Source organism: Lagenorhynchus albirostris, chromosome 6 (assembly GCF_949774975.1).
Source record: "Lagenorhynchus albirostris chromosome 6, mLagAlb1.1, whole genome shotgun sequence".
NCBI classification, from domain to species: domain Eukaryota; kingdom Metazoa; phylum Chordata; class Mammalia; order Artiodactyla; family Delphinidae; genus Lagenorhynchus; species Lagenorhynchus albirostris.
In genome coordinates this window covers 120,536,026-120,559,299 of record NC_083100.1, presented here as the reverse complement: position 1 = coordinate 120,559,299, position 23,274 = coordinate 120,536,026, and positions in this window count along the sequence as shown.

Below are 23,274 nucleotides of genomic sequence, written 5' to 3'. Positions count from 1 at the left end.
TTGTGAGGATTTTGATCTACGAATATGTGTAAAATTCTTAGACGGGTCCCTGGGACAAGTAAGTGCTTTATGATTACGACTATTATTATATTGTTATTGTCACAGAGAAGTGCTCAGCCCATTTCTTTCAATATTTTTTTAATTGAAGTATAGTTGATTTACAGTGTTGTGTTAATTTCTGCTGTACAGCAAAGTGATTCAGTTATACATATATATATATATATATATATACACACACATATATATACACACATTCTTTTTAATATTCTTTTCCACTATGGTTTATCACAAGATATTGAATATAGTTCCCTGTGCGCTACAGTAGGACCTTGTTGTTATCTATTCCATATGTAATAGTTTGCATCTGCGAATCCCAAACTCCCGCTCCATCCCTCCCCCACCCCTTGGCAACCACTAGTCTGTTCTCTACGTCTGTGAGCCTGTTTCTGTTTCACAGATAGGTTCATTTGTGTCATATTTTAGATTCCACATATAAGTGATATTATATGGTATTTGTCTTTCTCTGTCTGACTTACTTCACTTAATATGATAATCTCTAGTTGCATCCATGTTGCTGCAAGCGGCATTATTTCATTCTTTTTTATGGTTGAGTAATATTCCATTGTATATATGTACTACATCTTATGTATCCATTCATCTGTTGTTGGACATTTAGGTTGCTTCCATGTCTTGGCTATTGTAAATAGTTCTGCAGTGAACACTGGGGTGCGTGTGTCTTTTTGAATTATGGTTTTCTCCAGATATATGCCCAGGAATGGGATTGCTGGGTCATATGGTAGCTCTGTTTTTAGTTTTTTAAGGAACCTCCATACTGTTCTGCACAGTGGCTGCACCAGTCTACATTCCCATCAACTGTGTAGGAGGGTTCCCTTTTCTCCACACCCTCTCCAGCATTTGTTATCTGTAGGGCTAAACCCATGTTTTCTTTTAACTGCTGTGGGTTGAACTGTGTCCTCTAAAAAGATGTGTTGAAGTCCTAACCCCTGATACCTGTGAATGCGATCTTTTTTGGAGATAGGGTCTTTGCAGATGTAATCAAGTTAAGACGAAATCCCACTGGAGTAGGGTAGGCCCTTTTCCAGTACGACTGGAGGGCGACAGACAGACAGGCACAGGGGAGAAGCCCGGTGGGGACAGGGGCAGAGATCGGGGAGATGCAGCTACAGCCAAGGAGCCCCAAGGCCACACTGAAGCTGGGAAGAGGTGAAGAAGGGTTCTGCCTGGAGCCTCAGAGGAGCAGGGCCCTGTGGACACCTTGCTCTGGGACTTCTGGCCTCCAGGACCGTGAGGGAATACCCTTCTGTCTTCAGCCACCCGTTGGCGGTACTTTGTTAGAGCAGCCCCTGGAGGCTGTTGCAATACCCAGAGGGCTGATGGTGGAGCCCGGAGGCCCAGCAGACGGTAGGTGCCCATCAGGCCGGCTGATCCGCACGGGCTTTGGTGTGGCTGACCGGGGCCCTCAGGGCTGCTGGTCGGGAGGAAGCACGGCTTTTTGTTGTGGGTGCCTGACCTCTTGGCCGCAGGTCAGCCGTCAGAGGTGAAGAGGGTGTGGCTGCGGAGTTTTGCTGGCAGAGTCAAGGTTCCCGGGGTCAGTGACACCTTCGACAGGTTGCAGCTGCCTTTGAACCAGGCACTCTGGACGGACAGACGGAAAACAGGCCCTGGGGCAGGGCTCCCTCCTCCTCTCCCAGACTCACCCTCACAGGAGCCCCTGTGCCCCTGCGACACGTCGAATCTTAGCGAGACCCTCGGAGACGGGGCTGCCATGCTGCCTGTCCTGGGAGCCCCGAGGGGAGGTGCTGGGGTCCCAGGAGAGAAGGAGAGTCTCCCACATGCTCCCAGGCTGGGGGTGGGCATCTCTGCCGGGAGGGCACAAGCACACCGTCCTACAGATATGGAGACTGAAGCTCAGCTGCTCATGCCCCTGGCCCAAAGCTTCGCGCTGAGCAAAGGGGCGTTAGGCTCTGACCCAGTCCCTCGGGCCCCACAGCCCGAGCCCGCCGTGTGCTGTTTCCTTTTTTAAGCAGGAAAATTTCCCCTCTGGCTCTTCTGAAAATTTCCACCCACCCGGTAAGCCCTTCCCTTGTCCAGTACCCTGGAATACCAATGCCATTGACTATCCCTTATAGGTACCATTCTGATTCTCCTCCCGGATCAACATTTTCCTCCTGGGCCCTTGAAATTTCCAGCTCTACAGAACGAACAGACACAGGACCTGGGGAAGGTGGGAGGGACCCTGGGGGCTTGAGTCCTACACTTGACGAAACCATTAACTTTCTCTCTCATTCTGGGCAGAATACGGGACCTTCTTGTGCCTTGAATGCCCTATGTATCCGTTACCTACTGCCAAACTGTCCCAAACTTCATGACTTCAGAGCTTTGGTCTGCTCGTGATTCTGCTGTTGAGGGAGGCTCAGCTGGGCTCGGGGTTCTCAGCGGCTACTCGCCTGTCCGGCGCGCGGCTAAGGCTGGCGGCTGGAGCAGCTGGCTTCCCCCCCACGGCTCCCCAGCAGGATAGCCATGTCTCTCACGGGGCGGCAGCAGCACCTGAAGAGGGCAAGGCCCGCTCTGCAGGCGCTCAGCGGCCCTCTGTTGCCTCCCTTACCAAACAAGGCACGTGGCCAAGTCCAGGGTCAAGGTGGGCGGGGACCCACAAGGGCAAGTAGAGCAGGAAGTGGGGTCGATGGGGGCATTTGCGTAATCATTTGCCACATCCTCTGTGTCCTAAATTAAAACATTTTAAAGCCAGAAAACCGTACCTAGAAGATCAGGTGGTCAGTTCTCTTTGTCTGACATCACACAGCAATCACGTAGGGCTTTACAATTTAGGAAAAAATCACTTTCAACATAATGATGCTGATTGATTTCTCCACCAACCCTCTGAGACAGGTGTCCTTAGAGAAGGGGGATTCAGAAAAGCAAGAGGCTAAGAGGTGGTGAGGGAGGTGCAACCCAGGCCGCACAGTGCCCGCAGCCCTACGTGAGGGCCACGTCTGTCCCTCTGAGCCATCCCCCTTGGGTTCTTCCCAGCGGCAGGGCTCAGCCCAGCAGAGGGTCTCTCCCTGGACCAGGCAGCTCTAGAAACCATTTTAGAAAGGCCAGGGCCCGCGGTCAGTTTTTCCAACAGCCCTGAAGAGGGGGTGAGGGGCGTGATGGTCACTGCTGCCCTGGGGGCCGCTCCCGGGGACGCCGATGGGTGCCCACCTGCAGTATGTCGAGCTGCTGCTGGCTGCCTAAGAGGACTCTGAAGCTCAGGCTGAGGCCACGGAGACGGGGAGAAGGGCAGGGATTCCCCAGCCTCGGCGGCCGAGACCCCGTGGCCTGGTTTTCCCACAGGTTGTGTTCCAGCAGCGTGGGTTCTAGCTGGCCTTGTGCCGTCACCGGCCTCAGGAAGTCCCCTCCTGAACCAGACGCTGCTTCCTACTATAGACCTGGGCTCCCGCCTCGTCCAGGGTCTCCTCGGGGACGCATTGTTCCTTCTGGCTGTGACGCCATCACCTGCCCATTCACGCAGCGGCTGCTGAAGAGGGAAGACCCAGTGTTTACAACTGTTCATGTAAGTAACGTGTGTGCCCACTGTGCGGGAGGGGAGGCCACGCCCCCGCGACACTTCCCAGGGAACAGAGTGTGTTCTGCTCTATCGTCCTTTCTGAAAGGATGTTAGGTCACCAATATCTGAGAACACATACGTCACACTGGAACGGGTGCACATGTACACACCTGCTATGTGGGCATCCGATTTGCAGCGTAAACACTGCTTACAGTGACGTCTAGTACGTGGGTACCTTGCTATGAAGTCTGTTTCTAAGCACCACACATGCACACTCATCTCGTGCGTGGATCTGGTTATAGACACACACCCACAACAGTGATGTGCTGTGTACATAACTAGATGTGTCATCTTTGGACGTGTGTACCCACGTGTACTTCACCCACACCCACACATGCATAGCGCGCGTTCAGGTGTACTGTACGAAATTTGTCTGGAAATGTACACTGGGGAGCCCGTATGTGTGTCCCTGCTGTGTGTGTGTGTGTGTGTGTGTGTGTTCCCATAAACACGCAGTACGTTTACTCTGAACCCCTCTGTGATCAGACCACGTATGGGCGTGGCCACACAAGCACGTGGGTTCGTGGGGCTCTATGGACACCCAAGTGCCATCTCTGTCTGCTGAGTCAGCTGCCACCTCCTTGGTGCCCAGCTCCCTCCTTTCAGTGTTTGCAGACAGTCCTGGCACCTTCCCTCTGTCCTTAGCACTCCTAAGCCTCCCGTGACTCACTCCCCTAATCACAGGGTCTGGTCTCTCCGGAATATCCGCCTGGAAAGCAGGGGCATGTGGCTGGTCCCGTGGCTGTGGTGAACAGGGAGGAGACTCACTTCCAAACACTGCCACTCCTTCCCCCGTCCCCACCCCTAGACGCCTAGGACCTGGGGGAGGCGCCCAAGGGCCAGGCCCAGGGTGTCCAGGTGCTTCTAGCTGGGCTCACCTTGGCCACCTCTCCGGAGCTGTGCTTCTTCCCTCAGGACGCACCAGGCACCGCCCACCCCCGACCTGAATCGACCCACGGCTCTATCAGCTCATGTCTTTCACTCCCTCAGTCTACATGGGTTTCGTCCAGCATCCGTTTCTCATGTATCATGAGGGTAGAATGCATTCCCCTTTCCTCAGGTCCCAGGAGGTGGAATTTTCCCCAGCATCCCTGGCCTCCTGCCCCACTTCTCACCCCAGAGGGGGCACGGGCCACCTGCCTGGGGGACTCAGCATGAGGACAGCCCAGCCACAGGGAGGGCACACACGGCTAAGCTTTTCAGAGCTGCCAGCGACCGGGGCAAGTCCAATTAGAGTCTGTCACATACCTAACCACAAACTCCGGTCCACCTCTTCTCATTAAAACTGGTGGTTTTATCTCCATCTGCCATAATTTTAACCTCCCAGTTAGTCCCAAACTTGAAAGTACGCAGTATTTTTTTTTTAAATTCAGTCTCCTCTAACCCCAGATTCCTGATCCCCCATTTTGTGCCAGGGGTTGCATCAGGTCCTGGGGACACATAGACGATAATGCAGATGTGGTCTCTGCCCTCATGGAATGCACAGTCCACGGAGGAGGGCTGCACCCATATAAATGGACACCTAGGGCGTAATGACCCAGTGGCCAGGGCTTTAAAGGAAAGGAACAGACTGCAGAGGCAGACAATACTGGTTTGGTCAGGGAGGGTAAGTTTACACAGAGCAGTCAGTGAAGATCTATCCAGTGAGAAATCAGAAAGATGAGGGTCAGTCTTGCAGAAACAAGGGAAAGAGCGTTCTGGGGTGGGAAATAGCATGTGGAAAGGCCCTGAGGTTGAGCGTGGCTGGAATGTGGTGAGTGAGAGAAGAGAAGCAAGGATTGAGTTTGGAGAGAAAAGCTGGCTCGTCCCTCACAGGACACAGAGAGTAGACTGGCTTCCAACTGAACTGGGCTGGGGAGCCTTGAAAGTTTGGGGAGAGGGTAGTGACAAGACTCACGAGTTTTAAAGAGTGATCTGGCAGCTGTGATATCTAAAAGAGCAACCCCTCTGGGCAGCCACAGAGCAGGCAGAGGGCAGGCATCATCTCAAATCCTGGGCTCAGCCCAGCAGAGCAGTGCTGATGGCTGGAGCCCTCCCCCAGCCATCAGCTATTAATACTAATACAGGCACGTCCCTGGCAGTCCAGTGGTTAGGACTCTGCGCTTCCACGGCAGAGGGTACGGGCTCAATTCCTGATCAGGGAACTAAGATCCCGCATGCCGTGTGGTGCGGCTGAAAAAAATTACTAATACAACAAGAACAGCAACAAGACAGCTTCTCGTTTGTGGGCATCATCTCATTTAATCCTCGCCCCCAGGAGCTAGGCATTATTTTGTATCTCCATTTGCCAGATGCAGAGACGAGACTCAGAGAAGTTAGGAAACTTGCCCAAGGTCACCCAGGCTTTCGGGCACCGAACACAAGGGCATACACTGCTGCAGAGTTGGGGTGCCTACCCTCGATCTCCAGAAAGGGATGGATTTTGCTCCTGGTGAGAACTTTTCCTTGGATGTGTTACAAAGCTTGGTCTCAAACCTTTTTAAAGGGCACAATAACTTTGCCATAGCGTTTGCTTAGTTCAGAAAAATATATGGACTTTTTTGAGGGTGTGGTCCAGGGTGGGGCAGAATCATGACTGACGAGATGGGGGCACAGTTGCTACCCCTCGCCCAGCAACCTTCCAAAGTGGTGCCTCTTCACGGCTGTTAAGATGATGACAGAAAGATGAAAATCGGGAGGTTGGAGTGTTGGGGAAGCATGTGAAGCGGGAGCCGCAGGGGTGCCTTTCTGATGGGCTCATTTTCCCATCAGCCAGCAGTGCCCTAGTCCAGGCTCCCTCCCTTGGATGTGAGAATAGGGCAGGCCACTAATGGGGGCCCTGAATACCCCCAATGTCCCAACATCAGGTCCTGACCTCCCAGGAGGGGGGAAATATAATTGCTGGAGATTTGATAGAATTATCAAAAATACATCAAGTCAGCTACCTAAATTGTGAAACATGCTGGAAAAACGTCCTACCGTATAAGAAATCATCTCAAAGCAAGGTCACGACTGTCATCTCTTAACAGATGTCCACCACGGTATCCACGTTACCTGTGCCACCCCCAACACACACACACACACACACACACACACACACACACACTCTCACACTCACATACACGCTCACACAAAGACCTACATTTTTCTTTCTTAGCCTAATATTCTGAAACACATGGATTCCCCATGTCTGATCAGGCTTCCATGCAATCAGTATTTTTCTACCTATCACACTTTTTTCTTCCAGTTCACCAATTCTCTTTTTAGCTGTGGCCATTCAATGGTTTTTAATTTCGAGGACCGGCTTTTATGTTAATTTCTCGGCTTGGGGTTCCTGCTTGAGGCCTGCCGCTGGCATGCCTTTAAGGCCCACACTTCCACCTGGCACAAGCTTGAGCTTTCAACTTCTCCCGGAGGCTTTAAAAATCCCATTCAGAGTCCTGAGCAAAGGGAATGCACCCCCTTTTCTGGGTTAGTCTCGTTTTCAGAGACAGTGGCTGCCTTTCCAGTGGTCTAGCTTTCTGCAACGGTCCCCTCTCCAGCCTCCCACCTGCTCAGGCCCCAGGCCATATCTCCTGCCCCAACCTGGATATTAAACCCCAGCCCCAGCACTGCACCCTGCCCCCCACCTCTAACCCCACGGGCAGCTGAAACAGCTGTGGTCTCTCTTTGTTACTGGCCCTTTCCTTTAAGGTCGGCTCTGCACTTGAAATCTTTCTTAAATGTCACGTTGGCTTGTGTGTGCATTTCCCTATGCTTGCATCAGAAGGTGGTGGGCAGGGGAGTCCACATTCACTCAGTCTGCCATGTTGTCAGAAATCCACACTCTTAGATATTTCCCCTCTGTGTGTCCTTATCAGCTCTTAAACGACTTATAAGCATGAGTTTTAGTGGCTACTGTTGTGGTCTTATTTATGGCACAAAGAGTCACAAAGTCAGGGTGTGTGAGCCATGGCAAGTAAGCAGATGCTGTAAGCCCATCTCACAGATGTAGAAACTGAGTCAGCGAGATGATGTAATGTGGTCCAGACCGTGGGCCTGGTGGGGGTGGAGGGGCCACAGTTCCAATCCAGGATGTTCCAGTCCACGTGCTGCCACCCACTGGAGGCCTCCTTGCCAATCACATGGGAAGACTAAGAATGACAGTCATTGATGGTCATTCATAGACGAATCTGTGAACAGCGTGGGTGGGCCTCCACTCAGGAAGGCTTCCCAACAGGAAGGGCACCTATTTCTTGGTAAAGTCCTCAAACGGCCAGAAGCCTGCTTCAGAGGGTCCTCTCTCCCATTGACTTGGTGTCCCACGCTCCCCCGCCGTCCCCCTGCCCTGCCCCAGAGGGAACACTACTCAGTCAGCTGAGCGGTGGTGAAGCCCCCCTGCCCCGAGAGTCTGCCCCCACCAGGACATTCTGTCCACCTGGCCGTGGAAGGCCTGCCTACCAGTTCAGACGAGCATCTGGCACCTGTGGGCACCTGAGTTTGGGCAGCCGCACTGGACAGGGGCAGCTGAGGCCACTCCCTGACCCTGAGTGTCCTGTGGGGAGGGTCAGCCTCTCCCTCAAAGCCCTGCAGACCAGAAAGTCCCCGGGGAGGGCCGACTAGGAAACTCACCACAGGCTGGACCAGAGCTCCCAGAACCAGGCTGAGACGTTGCGGACCAGGGAAGTCCCCCAGCTTAGATGGTGGGGGAGTGGATCTGAGTTCAAATCCCAGCTTTGCTTTAACCTCTGTGTCTCTGCTGGGTTAACAGTGCTGCCTCATAAAGATGCTTGAGACTTACAGGACAGCGTCTGTGAGGAGTGTCACTGCGTCTCAGGGACAGAGCAGACACTCCGTGAATGGGGCTGGGCTCTCGGAGCGCCCTGCGAGGTCACAGAGTCCCGGGGAGTGGAGGAGACTTGACAAGCTACTGTCCTTCAGCCTTGGGATTCGGAGAGGGATAGATGGGGGATGGGGAGAAGAAGGGGGGGCCTCAAGTCCTAATGTGCGCAGAATCACCGTAGTGGAGACGGGCTGTGGAGTATATGGGAACCCTCAGACGCTGCTCTGAAAATCCCGTACACTTCTCTGAAACTCGAACGCTGCTCTGACATAAAAAGTTTACTTCATGGGCACAGATCTCGTGAGTGGTTCAGCTGGTCTGCGTGGAGCCTAAGTATTTGCATTGCTCAGACATCCGCAGGTGACGCTTATGCTGTAAGTCCCCGGACCTCAGTTTGGAGAGCAAGGGAGTAGGGGTCCACGTGGGGGGCAGGGCTCCCACTGGGCCCCCACAGGAGGGAAGGGTCTTGGACTTGTTGCACTGCCTTCTGGGCGGCCGTTTGGCCCGGCAGCACTTTCACTGGCTGAGTTCACTCTGCTGCCGCCGCTGGTAATGACGCTGATGACAAGATGAAGACGCGGGGGGGTTGGGCGGGTACAGGGAGGGCCGTGGCTCATCCCTCACCCCTGGGCCCTGCAGCAGTGGTGTGCGGCGGGCTGTCCCTCCCTCTGCCCCTGTAAGAAGGGTGTCGCTGGCTGGAGGCCAGAAGACTCCTACCCCAGGTCATCCTGAAGCTTTAAGACCCCCAACTGACCTTGGGATTTTCTAAGGCTGGCGCCCCTTCCCCATCATAGGGAAAGCCGGGCGCAGTGGCTGGGATTCATCCTCCCCGCGTCCCAGGGACAGGGCCTGTGATATGGCTGCTTCTGCCCTTGGGAGTCCAAGGTGGGTCCTGAGGGCCCTCGCAGGTCGGGCTCCCCAGAGAGCCGTGGAGAGCAGGGCCTGGCTCCCTCCTGAGGTCCTGGCGGTGAGCGTCCCAGGCTGCCGCTGGGAGCTGTAACCCCCTCCTCCGCCCTCGCTCTCCCTCCGACCCTCTCTGTCTGCTGCCCCTCCCCACATCTCCCACCTGCTTCGAGGTGGGCTCTCACTCCTGTGGGCCAACTCAGACGGCCGCCAGACAGCGGGGGCAGCCCTGGGGGGGAGCTGGGGTGCTTGCGGCTAACCGTCCATGTGATCTCCCCCTTCTGTGCCTCAGTTTCACCAGCTGTGACTGCAGAGGTGGTCAGGATGGATTCCAGAGCCCCTCCAACTCTAGCATCTCTGGTCTAGGGCGGTGGGTTGGGAGCTGAAGGTGGGGGGCGAGGGTTTCCTGGTTTGCATCTGAAATACAGGAAAAGCTTCATACACAGAGCTGCTTCCCAGAGCATCACTTATAATCGTGAAGCACGGAAGAAACCGGCAAGTCTTCTAAAAGGGGTTTCGTTCAATAAACTAAGACACATTCCTTGGACCAGATATCAGGCAGCCGTTAAGATGATACTTCTCAAAACTTGCTAACGATAGTCAGTTGGAATGGTCTGCAAATAGCAGGAAAGTGTGCTGTGTCACAGAGCCAGCGGGAGGGTCGTGAGGACCCCCTTCTCTCAGCTCTCCACGCTGATATCCTCTGCTGCTGGTCTTGGGTGGCGAGATGCGCTGGCTGTTCTAGAAATGAAATCCAGATACAAGCATGCACGCAGGAAGAATGAGGACCTTGTCCTCCAGGATCAAGGGAGCCCACGTGGTCCCAGTGAGTCCTCCTTGCCTTCACGGCCTGCAAACAGGTGCCCACCCATGTGTACACTAGTAGATGTCCGGTCTGGGGCTCCCCAAGACAGGCTGTGGCCAATTCCTGGGGTGGCTGCTGGCGGGGTCTCCCATTCATATGGGAAATCAGGATACCACGTGAAGGGGAAAAAGCAATCCAAAAACTGTGTATAACAAGAACTCTATTATCACATTTACCACTCTCCTGTAAATCTAAAATTGTTTCAACTTAAAAGGTTTCTAAAAATCTAAGACCGTTTTCCTAGGCTAAGCTTTTGGAAAATCTTAGTGAAAGGGGAATGCACCTTGCTGGCGATGGTAATATATCTTTCCCTCACTGTTTCTTCTCCTTGACTGATAAAGAGGAATCCAATGTGATAATGACCCTACTGCCGCTGGGGCGTGACACTGAAGCTAAACCTGTAGCATCTAAATAAGCATATGACAAGTTAAAAAAAATTTTTTTTAATTATATATACAGTAAGATCACTCACTGTCTTAGCCTGGGGTCCCTGCATGCACAACCAACAGCCAGCATGCAGGTGGTGGTTGGTTTGGGAATTGTCACCAGCGGCTAGACTGAGGGGTCCAGAAAGTGAGAAGAGGAGGGAAAGCCAGCTCAAGATACATCCTTGAGTTGACCATCCCTGTGGGCAAGTGGGGCTCCACCTGACCGGAGCCTCAGGTCCCGGTGGGCGGGAACGGCAGACACAGCCGCCAAGACCTCTGATGCTTGGGCCCCGGCCCATCCCCCGCCCTGCCCGGTGCACAGGCCAAATGCCCAAGGTTCTGTCGTGACTGTCGATAAAGCAGCCGAAACAAGCAGACATCCAGCTCTATTCCTCCTCTGGGAATTAGGGGTACTAACAAACTCTTCCCCAGGAAACTGCGAGGACCCAGAGAAGTGATGTGCGTGGTGGGTGCTTGGTGAACGATGATGGTTCGTCACCGGAGTGTCCTCACCCCAAGCCTGGGGGGCAGGGGGTACCTAACTTGCCCAAGGTCACACAGCCAAGAAGCAGCCAGCCTGGGAACTGAGCCTGAGCCCTGATCCCCTAACGCACGTTGCCATCTATCTCTGCTTGTTCGTTTCTGCGGCTGTAGCTGCGGTCGCCAGCGCCCTGTGCCTACGTAAGGCTGGGCCCAGCTGGAGCCGGGAGGCTGTGAGCTGGCCCTTTAAACCTTGCAGTGTGGGGAGCCTGCTCTATGGTGCAGTCATGTTCCCTGGAGCTGGCAGCAGTACGGCTGCAGTGAGGAGTGTCCCCTGGGGAGATTCAGTGCCTGGCGATAGAGTGTGGTCTTGATGTAGCCAGGCAGCTCTGTTCGGCCCAGAGCAGGCATTGCGTGGTTGCAGAGTGGCTGAAAAACTAGAGAAAACCAGAGGGGTCCACGGGGAGCTGGGTGAGGGGGCAGGAAACTTGCATTTGGAGAGCATTTACCTGTGCCAGGCCCGTGACCTCAGGGGTTATGCAAAGCAACGCCATCAGGTAACCTACCCATTTTACAGAGGAAGAAACTGAGGCTCAGGAAGGTTAGGGAACTTGACCAAGGGACTAGTCAAAGAAACTCAGGAAATCTTTGCTTAAGGTAAGGAAGGGGCTCCTGGGGCCATAGCATCTGCCGGGACCAGGCCCTGGGGGCTCCATGCCATTGCCCCTGGCCCTTAGCCCCGCCAGCCTGCCTGTCGTCAGAATCCAGGCCCTTTCACGGGGCTCTCAGCTCTGCAAGCTCCCTGTCTCCAGTCGGTGGGAGACGCACTTCATTAGCCTGGCCAGGGGCTCAGCAACCTGCCAGGCTGACGCTTGGGCCCCACAGGCTGTGCCTTTGGAATGGCTGGTGTGATTGACCCAACGTCCTCCACCAGCTGTGTGTCTTTCCACCTCCTCCCTGTTCCCTCTGCCCATCCTTCCGGTCCCGCCCGGGTGCTGCCCACTCCCAAGGCCTTTGAGGATGCCATGGCCCTCAGGGTGCGCCCCCCCATCTTCTACTGTCTTGGAGCCCAGGTGGCCCCCAAGGCTGGCGAGCTGCACCCCGCTCCGTGCGGTTTGGCCTTGCTCCTAAGCATCTCATCTGGCTGCCTTGTCAGCAGGGCTTCGGGAAGAGACCCCTTCAGAGCACCTGGAGAAATCAGAGAGGTGTCGCGGCTCTTCCTCTCTCCTCTGGCCCCTCCGATGCACCCGGCCTGGAGGGGAGACTGTGGGACCCGGGGCCCTGATCCTCAGCAGCTACAGGATGTTGTAGGGTGTGGTGACCCAGTGGCCTGGAGGGGAGCTGAGCTGACGCAGCGCGGGCGCCTCTGCCTGGTGTGCCTGGACGGGAGGTGAGAGGGCTGACCTAGCTCTTCAACCCGTCGCTCTGGGAGACTGAGGTCCGGTGCTCTCCACCACACTGTGCTAATTAATTAAGGCAGCAAGCGGAAGGCCGGTCGTGGCCAGCTGTGGCCCATCGCTTGGCGTGTATTGAGGGCAGAGCGCCCTGAGCTGACCACGTACTGCTGCCTGTACTCCCTCCCGGTGGCCTTGTGAAATCTCAAGGTCCCCTCCCAATGGTGCTGTCCTCCGTAGACGCTCTGCCTGGGTGAGGCTACCTGCTGTCACGGTTCTAAGTGCGAAGCACTACAGTGTCACAGGGAAGACTCAGACCCGCCTTTTCTGGCCCTGACAGGGGAGCAGTTGGAATGCTTGATTCATTCACGATGTAGTAATAATGCACAATCTGTTCGATTTGCTGTTGCTGCCATTGATTTACCACCATACCTATTACCAGCAGCGTTACTTCAGACGAGTGATTTCAAAAACTATGTATCTGGGGGCATTATGGCAGGGTTATTGCTGTGGCCACTGCGTAGGGAGTCAAGAGACCTGCCTCTGTGCGTCTTTGAATTACTTACCTTACCTTTGTTTTTTTCTTTTTGGGAATTTGTCCATACCATCTATATTGCTAGGAACAGAAATTCCCAAACAAACTGGCTTCAATAATAACACCTTTGAAAAAGAGAATTTGTTGGTCCACATAAATGAAAACTCCTGTAGCTTTGTAGGCTTCAGGTGCAGGTTGATCCAGCAATTAACAACGGCTTCAGGCTCTGGTGCCATTCTCTGTCATGATCATTGCCAGTACACTGGCTTGCTCCGCAGGCTCAGTCGCTGCAGGATATCAGGAACGGCTGCAGCAATCCCACCCTGCATGTCCTCACATCCCTGGTCCCAAGCAGAGAGTGTCCGCCTCCCCTCACGCCTAGCAAAAGCCTTGATATTCACACTGCTTGGCCTCTCTTAGGTGTCAGGCTGGCTCCCAAATCCATCACCATGGCCAGAGAGATGGAACGTGCTGAGAGGTAGGGGCCTGTGATCCCTGGACCACATGCAGAAGTCGGGAAGGAGGAGGTGGTGCTGGGTGGAGAAGAGGCGACAGCTCTTCACTTTGTGTTTTGGATGAGTCGCTTAGCCTTTCTCTGTCTCTACTCCTTCATTTAGGAAATGAGAGAATTTGTCTAAAGTCCCTTCCTAACACTAGCATTCTGGACCTACCAGTCATCTTTATTTTCCACGTTGAATCACTGAGACCAGAGCAAGAGCCAGAACCGGCCTTGCACTACCCACGGAGAAGGCTTTTCCTGCCCAAAATGCTGAAAACCAGATCTTCACCGGCAACCAAATAGTCACTGTGTCCCTGTTCCACGCAAGACCACGTGCTGCCAACTGTGAGAGATGCCCGGAGTGTAAGACCCAGCCCCCGGCCTCGCGGGCCTTATGGGTAAATCAGCGGCATTCAACAAGAATTTACTGAGCACCTACTGTGTGCGATGCAAATCAAATACAACAGTGACATCTTCCAGTTGTGAGCTTTCCAGTTACAAAGTCAATCCTGTGGGGTTGACATATGTCACTAGAAAAGGACAAAAGAGGGAAAGGCGGGACGGCAGCTGATACAGCAATGACAGTCCTTGGTGCCCCGGGCAAGGGCCCTGGCTGTGGAGTGAAGTGATCACAGGAGGGGATGACTTGAATGTGCTCTGCAGGTAGGGCTGGCTACCGCATTCACGGGGCTCAGTGCAACATGGAAAGGTGGGACTCCTGTTGAAGAGGCAGGAAGGGGCTTCCCTGGTGGCACAGTGGTTGAGAGTCCGCCTGCCGATGCAGGGGACGCCGGTTCGTGCCCCAGTCCGGGGAGATCCCACATGCCGCGGAGTGGCTGGGCCCCTGAGCCATGGCCACTGGGCCTGCGCATCCGGAGCCTGTGCTCCGCAACGGGAGAGGCCACAGCAGTGACAGGCCCGGGTACCGCAAAAAAAATAAATAAAAAAATAAAAATAAAAGGCAGGAAAAGGGAATTCCCTGGCAGTCCAGTGGTTAAAACTCCGTGCTTCCAATGCAGGGGACATGGGTGCGATCCCTCCTTGGAGAAATAAGATCCTGCATGCCGTGTGACGTGGCCAAAAAATAAAAAATAAAAGGCAGGAAAAAGTGTCACTAAGGATACTAAAATTTAAAGCTTTTTCCTTTCTTTCACGGTGCCTTTCTCTCTCAACTTGTGATGGTACCTGCTTGTTGGCCATTTAATGTCATTCTAAGTAATGAAAAGTAAGCATTTTATATGCCACAAATGAACTTATCCATGAAACAGAAACAGACTCACAGACATAGAGAACAGACTTGTGGTGGCCAAGGGGGAGGGGCGTGGGGGAGGGATGGGTTGGGAGTTTGGGGTTCACAGACGCAAACTATGATATGTAGAATGGATACACAACAGGGAACTCTATTCAATCTTCTGGGATAAACCATAACGGAAAAGAACATGAAAACGGATGTATATATATGGATAACTGAATCACTTTGCTGTGCAGTAGAAATTAACATTGTAAATCAACTATACTTCAATTTTTTAAAAAGTAAACATTTTAAATGATGAGCGTGCATTTTGCTGTTCATCTCTAGACTGTGCCAGGAAACGTAAACAGAACATTTAACTCAGAGGCAGAATCACCAGGATTACACAGTTCATGCTTCAGAGTTAGTCCATTCATGGGTATTTCGTCCTTACCAGAGCAGCAGAAATGCAGCCCGACACTCACTCGACTGTTTTTATTTCAGTTCTTGTTATGCATACACTCTATCAACATGCTCTACCTTCAGCTTCCTGCTGGGAAAGGCAAGACCGAAGGCAAAGGAACCCTGGGCCGCGTTATCTTTCCCTGTCCTTCGGCCCCACGTCCGGCGCACGAGGTTGGCAGGTACAGGAAAGGGAACACCGAGTCTCCTCAGCTGTCCGTTTCCCGAATGCCGTGGCCTTCCCTCTGCTTTGGGAGGGAGTTCTGGTCCGAGTGGAAAGCATGGCCTTTCAGGGCTGTCCACGTGCCCACTGACTGCCCCCGCCCCGGACTTCACCTACAAAACTCAAGATCAAAGACAAAATTACTAAGCACTTCCAGATGGCAGCCCAGAGCATTAAACCAAGCGTGGAAGCCTTCGGTGAGGGGGCCTTGGGTGACTGCACAGATCAGATGCCCATGGCCGGGCCCTGTGGGAAGGACAACGGGATCTGTCCTGGCAGAGACGGAGAGAGGGCATCCCAGGCGGGCGGAAGGAGCGGCTTCGGCAAGGATGCAAAGGTAGCAACTCTCCCTGTTGTCGGAGAGAGGACGGAAGAGCGGGGCTTAGGGGCGGGGCTGCACGCTTAGGGGCGGGGCTGCACGCCGGCCCTGCGCAGTCGGCAGCGCGCAGGATGTCGGAGCGAGGCTCATTCACGATCTTGACCTTGACCTGGAAAACTTCAATATCTCTTAGCCCTGGACCCTGATCGTGAATGATGCTGCGCTCGTAAGCCATCCCTCTGGTCTTGCATCAGCTCCTCCCCCGCGGGTGGGGGCGTGGGGAGTGCACCTTCCCCTCCCTGGGCTTTTTGCGCCTGTGTGTCATTAATTGTCAAATGCGGGCTGACCCCACTGAACGCTAAGCTCCTGAACAAAGGGGTAGATGTTACACTGTATTTCAGAACTGCCCTTTAGGGCCTGACATTAGCACTTCGATAAAAATGTTGTGGAAGGAGGAAAGGAGACCTCACTCCTTGGGAATTATGCTTTTTAAAAAAAAATGAAGTATAGTTCAATTACAATGTTGTGTTAGTTTCAAGTGTACAGCAAAGTGATTTAGTTATATATATATATATATATATATATACATATACACATATATCTTATTACAAGATATTGAATATAGTTCCCGTGCTGTACAGTAGGTCCTTGTTGGTTTTTATATATTTTATATATAGTGGTGTGTATCTGTTAATCCCAAACTCTTAATTTATCCCTTGGGAACGATGCTTTTCTAAGTGTTTCAATCCAAGTAACTGATTCCTTCGAATGTTAAAATTTCATCCTGAAAATGGTCCAGTCCTCCCGTTTTCCATTCATCTCAACGGGCTTCCCCTTCGGCAGACAAAAGGGAGCTTCCCCGGGGCCGAGTGCCTGCTCATGACGCACGGGTGGGTCTTTGTCTTGTGGGTGACATCTTCCCGCAGGCTCAGGAGAGTCACAGACGTGAGGCTCTCCTGGGACGGTGGCTGAGACACTGGCTCAGATCGCCCCTGGAGATCTCTGGGAAGGAAGGAAAGAAATGTTTACACGCCTCCGTGAACAGAGTTGCATGGTTAGAAAGAAGGCAGGGAGGGACAGCCTTTACCAGATTATACGTTGGGTTAGCGCTACTGCCCCCCAAACGGTTAGCTAAAGATGTGAAGTTTCCCTCATTTGGTTTTCACAGTTGCGGTGCAGAATATACGCTTAAGTTCTTGGTGGATTTCCCCTCAGTTTCCCTCCAGATGTTTGGAGGGGTGCAGATACCACAGTACGTGAGCATGTTTGAAAGGCCAGTAAATTAGGCAAGAGGGTGTGAGGATGTGCCCTTCTGCCGGGCTCCCCTGGGACAGAGACACAGCCTGGACCAGGAGGTGTCTTGCACCTTCAGTATGGTGGGGGGAGGTGGGGAGCCAGGCAGAAAGGTTCTGGAACAGCCAGGCGCTTTAGGCAGCGAGGAATGTACCGGTGAGGCCGACACCCACCTGAACTGTCAGAATCCCCACCCTGGAAATGCAGGCAGGAGCTGGGCGGGGGGCGGGGGGGAGGCGGGCCTGTGTACGTAGGAACTGTGCGGAAAGATGCTGTGTGTCCTGGGGGCAGCTGCGGCCCGTGCTGGGCTGGAGCAGCCTGGAGCCGGGTTGGCTCTGGAATCCACCTGTCAGTTCCTTGCTCCAGATGTCAGCTCTGGGGCATCCGTGCTGCTGGGCTGGGGAAGCCAACAAGTGGCGGTTACGTCACTGTCCGGAGGCTTGATGGAAATTGACTCATGCTGCCCACTAAGTGCCTTTTCTGCCTTACAGCCCTGAGACCAAACGAATCTGCGTGGTGATGTGGTACCCAGACAGCCTAGCAGTCCGAGGGAGAAAGAAAGAGTTGTTCTGTGTGGTTTTAACTCTGAGATTGGGGAGGGGCAGCAGGAAAAAAAAACTGCCTGGAGACTGAATGAAACTAACTCAGCCCTGTTGGGGCAGGAGAGAGCTTCCCTCCCCACCTCCTCCTGTCAGGTGGGGCCCAGAGCATCCTCTCTCAGAAGGTCCCTGGCTGCTGGGGACGCAGAAGCCACTAAAAATGACGTCCGGCCGTCAAAGGATGCACTCAAAGGCAAGCAGGACCTGGGAATGCCCCACCAGCCTGGAGGACCTCCTTGGCCGTCCCACTGTCCCTGGCTGTTTCCTGGGGTCATTTGCTGGCTTGGATATCCCGGAGATAGAGTTACTCAGGTTGCCAGCTTTGAGACTGGACGCTGGGGAGCTATCGGTTCATTTACGACTGCTGGGCCCCAAGGTAAGGTGCCCCCAGATTGGGATCACTTCCTCACATGCCAGGGACCTGAGTTGAGCAAAAATGTGTCAAACGCCTGCAGCCCAGAGCTGACCAGCCCTCGGAGATGCTGACCCCTGGCCCAGGGCTTCACCGAATTCAGCTTGCCTGCTGGGAAGTAGGATTTGCCCTCTTGCAGGTGGGGAACTGAGGCCCAGAAGTAGTCACCACTAGAGAAAGGCGGTGAAGAGCATGGGCCTTGAACCTGGAACTGAAACCGACACCCGCCCTTACTCACGAGCCAAGTGACGATCGATCCTTCTGAGGTCCATTTGCCCATCTGTGAAATGGGGTGGTGATGCTAACGTCATCTCGGGACTCGGCTGTGAGCTTCAGTAGGGATTCCTGTGTCATGGGTGGTCTTCTGAGAAATTTATCGCTGTCTTAGCCTTTTGACTGTTAATGAATCTGTCTCTGGGGCAGCCACACACCTGAGCCCCAGGCTCCGGCTTACACCCTGAATTTGGGATCCGACAAGGACAATTCGCCTGTAGAGTCTCAAAGAGAGATGGGGCAGAGGCTTTGGGATGCCCAGCAAGAGAGTGGGCTGTGGTCCCGTCCAGATGGCTCATGAAGAAGGGGAGGGGCAGTAACACAGGGACCAGGGGACATGGGAACGCAAACGTGGAAACGCTCAGGTGGCCCGACCTGTTGTGGAAATGGCTTCCATGGTGCCTGGGACTTCGGGGGTACAAGCATGGGCCCCCGGCTGGCTGGCTGGCTTGGAGCAGGTATGGCATGCAGCGGGAGCTGCCCTCCAAGGCCAGGCGATGCTGGTGTGGCCCGGAGGCCGGCTGGCTGCTTGTCTGGGGTAGGACAGCCTCGGGGAAGCCACTGCCTGCCCGCCACACAGCCAAGCAGTGCCTCCACCTGTGGCTTCTCGGGAGACCTCCAGAGCCCCCCAGAATGCCCAGAGGCCTTCGGAAGGGGCCCAGAAGGCCCGGCTTGCGAGCCGATGTCTTGAAACTGACTTCAACCTGCGTAGATCAATGAATGGGGCATTGATGGGTAGTGGGGGGTACTTGTCCAAGCACCATGGAGCTGTTCATATCAGTCACCCACATAAGGAGTTGGCACAGAGTCTAGGACAGACCAGCGTTCAGCAAACGTCCTGCGCGTGAGTCTTGATTAAGGGCCCTGAATAACGCGACCAACAGCTCCCTAGGGTATTTCTGGTGGACGAGCCCAGAGTTGCTGCTGCTTAACTCCTTCCCCGTGAGCTCATGACCAGGTTACCACGGAAGCACGTCTCTGTCCAAATTCTGCCTCGCAGAGGCCTTTGGTGGACAAGCATTGCTTCTCAAGGCCCTAGTGGTCTGTACAGACTCCTGAGTGGGTGGCATCAGGGGACTCTCTACTCTCTGCCCTTTGAGGAGCTCCCACCCCTGCACGAGGTTGCCTGTGATGGTCACACCCTTCCAGGGCAGGATTCGGTGGTCCTCACTGTCTTTGCAGCCAGGCAACCGGAAACTCTCCCAATCAACAGACAGTGGTACGGAGGACCGTCGTGGGGGTCAAGCTTTAGGGACCAATGCTACAGGCTAAGCCTCCGGGCATCTCTGGATCCTAACCCTCGGTTCATGCAGCCTGGAGGGTGTCTCTAAATAATGCAGCCAGTCTGCAAGTCTGGAATACCTTTATTTTCACCAAGGAAAGCTTATTTCTCATGTCATCAGGCTGACTAATGGGCAACTATTTTTACCAAGAAAAGCCACACAGCAAAACACACCATTTCTGACATTTTCTGTGTTTGTTGGCAAAATGCAGGGTGTATTTTGAGGCAACAGAAGCACTTACCGTAGGGTTTCCTTGCTTAGGAGTGGCCTCCGGGCCTGGGTGTCATGATTTGCAGCTTGTAGCACCTGCTTTATGGTTTAATCTAAGTGGCGTCCCCAAATGTCACATCAGAGCAGGCCCTTGGGAGGTTTGGGGCAGCATCAGGACCAGAACCCGGGATGTGAATTGGCGCCTCGATTAAAATCTGAACTACAGGCTTCTTTCCCTTTGTTTCTGATATCTTAAGTCTTGCCCCCAGTTAGCTCCTTGGGAACAGGGCCAGAGTTTTAGCAACATGATGCTAGATTCACTGTATTCGCTGTTCCTTTAAATAATTATGAAGTGGCTTTTGGGAGAGTAGAAAAGTTGGCTGAAAAGGCGTTTTGGGAAAGGAGGGTCTTGGTGACCAGGTTGAAGAAGCTGGATTACATTCAGCTTCTTTTGAGAAGGGAAGTGGTTTGACCAAAGTGACAAGGAACGCTTCGTGGTCTGAGCAGCCATCCGAGGGTCCCTGACATACACAAAGCATCTCTCTCTCCAGCCAGGCTTCAGTTAAGCGACTTCTTTTTTTTTTTTTAATTTTTTGGCCGTGCTGTGCGGCAAGCAGGATCTTAGTTCCCCGACCAGGGATTAAACCCCTGCAGTGGAAGCGCAGTCTCAACCACTGGACCACTAGGGAAGTCCCTAGCAGTTTCTTAAGAACAGGAGCCGCGGAGGATCTGCTGAGTGCCAGGCTCTGTGCTAGGATGAATCCTAGGCAGCCGGATGCATCCTCACTCTCCCCATTTTCTAGAAAAGGCAGCCAAGGCTAAGAGTGGTTGAGTGACTTTCTCAGAACCCCAGACAGGGAGGGTGGAGGGTTTCTGCCTGATACAAAGCCCTCCCCACATTAAGCCTCCACTCGCCCCCAAGCCGAGGCATCGGATTCTGAGTCGCGCAGAGATATCCGGAATCAGAGACAGATGCAAAGCGGGCCGGTTCCAGCTCTAGCTTGGGAACAGAAAGCAAAACGCTTTCAAGCCACAAAACCCGTTCTCTGTGTCATAGCCCATCTGTGCTACGTGGAATTCCGCGGGGATTATGGTCCTCTAGGGATGGGAGGAGGCATTTGATGGGCTGCGGCAGCCAAGACAGGACCTTTGCCGATGACAAGTCCCGTTAGACAATTACATCCTTAGCTCCCGGGAGCAACGCTTGCTGGGTTGCTGGTATTTCTTCTGGTTGAAAGATGATAGTGCTTAATTAGGACATTTTGCATAATAAGCCCACGTATTGAATTGAGCTTGCAGTATTTGGCACATTAAAAATTATTTTTCAGTTGAGATTAAAAAAAAAAAACCCATACTTTCCTGCCTTAAATTTCCTTCAATCCAGAGACCCTTAAATTATTCCGGGTGGAGATGGATTATTCATCCCGATGGAGGACCAGATAGAAGGCAAACGATTTAAATTAAAAAAAAATTTCCTAACACCCAGCATGTCACGAGGGGAATCTTATGGCTCAAGATAGCTATTTATACCCTCCCCGTCTTAGGCCCTGGGAAGCCCACACATTGCAGGGGGTCAACAGGGACCCTGGGGCAGACAGACCTGGATTCTGGCCCCAGCTCTGCCATTTCCTAACTGTGTGACCTTGGGCAGGTTACTCAACCTCTCTGAGAATTGATTTTCTCCTCTAAAATATAAGGCAAGTAATTGATTTCCTGAGGGATTAAACGCGGTAACAGATACAAAAGCACTTGATCCACCGCTGCCAGGGGCATGTTAACTCATGGCTGGTAGTGGACACTTTTGCTTTTTCGGGAGTTCCCAGCTGTGGAGACGGTGAATCGGGATTAGCTGTCAAGTGGAAAAGGGTGGAGTAGGGGGGAGTCATGGGCTTTGGGGTCACTCAGATGTAACTTGCACACTACTGATCACTAGCTCCCCATGTTTTGGGCAGTTAATACAGCTCTTGGGGCCTCTGTGTTCTTATCTATAAAATGGACTCATCACACGACCCACCTGGCAAGGTGTGTTAGGGGAGCTCATGCCTGAGGAAGGGCAGGTTCATATATTAAGACTCCATTGGGAGTTCCCTGGTGGTCCAGTGGTTAGGACTCGGCGCTCTCACTGCCAGGGGCCCAGGTTCAATCTCTGGTCGGGGAACTAAGATCCCACAAGCCACATGGCACAACCAAAAAAAAAAAACAGAGACGCCATTTGTCGGGGACCACGCAGGTCCCCAGCCTGGAGGCCCCCAGCACAGGTTTCCACCGAGTCTATCAGAGCCCCAAGCATTGTCTGGGGGCTGAATAGACCTGTCTCAGCCATACATGCTGAAGAGTGTTCTCAGGTACACAGATGCTGTTGTGATCAGTGGAATCCAATTTCTAAGGCACCACTGAAATTATTTTCTCTCAGACAATGGATGTGGAGAAGGCAAAAAGGAGGAGCGGAAATTTTATTTGGCGCTAAAGAGCGTCCGCCAGAGAGGCTGGACATTCTGGTCCCCAGACCAACTGGTCGCATGTGATGCCGGACCTGCAGACCGCTGAGGGCAGAGGGAGGCTGGCAAGGAGGCCGGTCCTGGGGTCACCCAGCCCGCCACCCACCAGCTCCCTCACTAGGCTCCCTGGGGGAGGAGAAGCCACCCACCTGACGACCAGGAGCCCTGGGGGCACACGTAAGAGCTTCATTATGGGGGACAGTGTTTCTACCTGGGCCCGCTTCACAGGGGAGGAAACTGAGGCACGGAATGGTTAAGTGACTCATCCCAGGCAGCAGATTCGGGATTCAAGCCCAGGCAGAGCTGCTCTCAGAGGCTGGCTCCCGTCCAGGGCTTGGGAGAAGAACCTGGGGACACAGAGGCTGTAGCAGCAAGGGCGGGGGTAGAGAAGCAAATCCCCGAGAGGGCGGGGTCAGGCAGAGGCCAGTTCTTCTGCATACCCCGCACTGCCGGCTCCACAGGCCCATCCAGGAGGCTCGGAGTAGCCAGAGGACAAAACTCTGCAGCTCGCTGAAGGCCTAAAGTTCTTTCTCCCTTTCTCTACCCTTCAGGTCAGGAAAGCAGGAAAGTGGTGTGAATTGCTCCTGCTATAAGTATGGGCGCCAAGACCCACAGACCTGCCTATGTCGGGTGCCCTTGCCCGGCAGCCCTAACCCTAACCTTAACCCGACCCCTCCAGAGCAAGGGCTCCATCGAACATGAACGGGGGCGGGGCCAAAGATCTCGTGAAGGATGCACACAGAAGGGACCGGCTGTTCAAGGGCGGCTCCGCTATGGATGTGGATGTGACCAGCCTTGGGGCTAGCGTGGCATCCAGAAGGCTGGGGCGGCAGCTGTGGAGCAGGACTGAGCTGCCCAGGCCATCGCAGTACTCCGGGGAGGCCTTCTGAAAAAGGCCAGCCAGCAGGCCTTGAGTTTTGTGAGTGTCTGGGGAA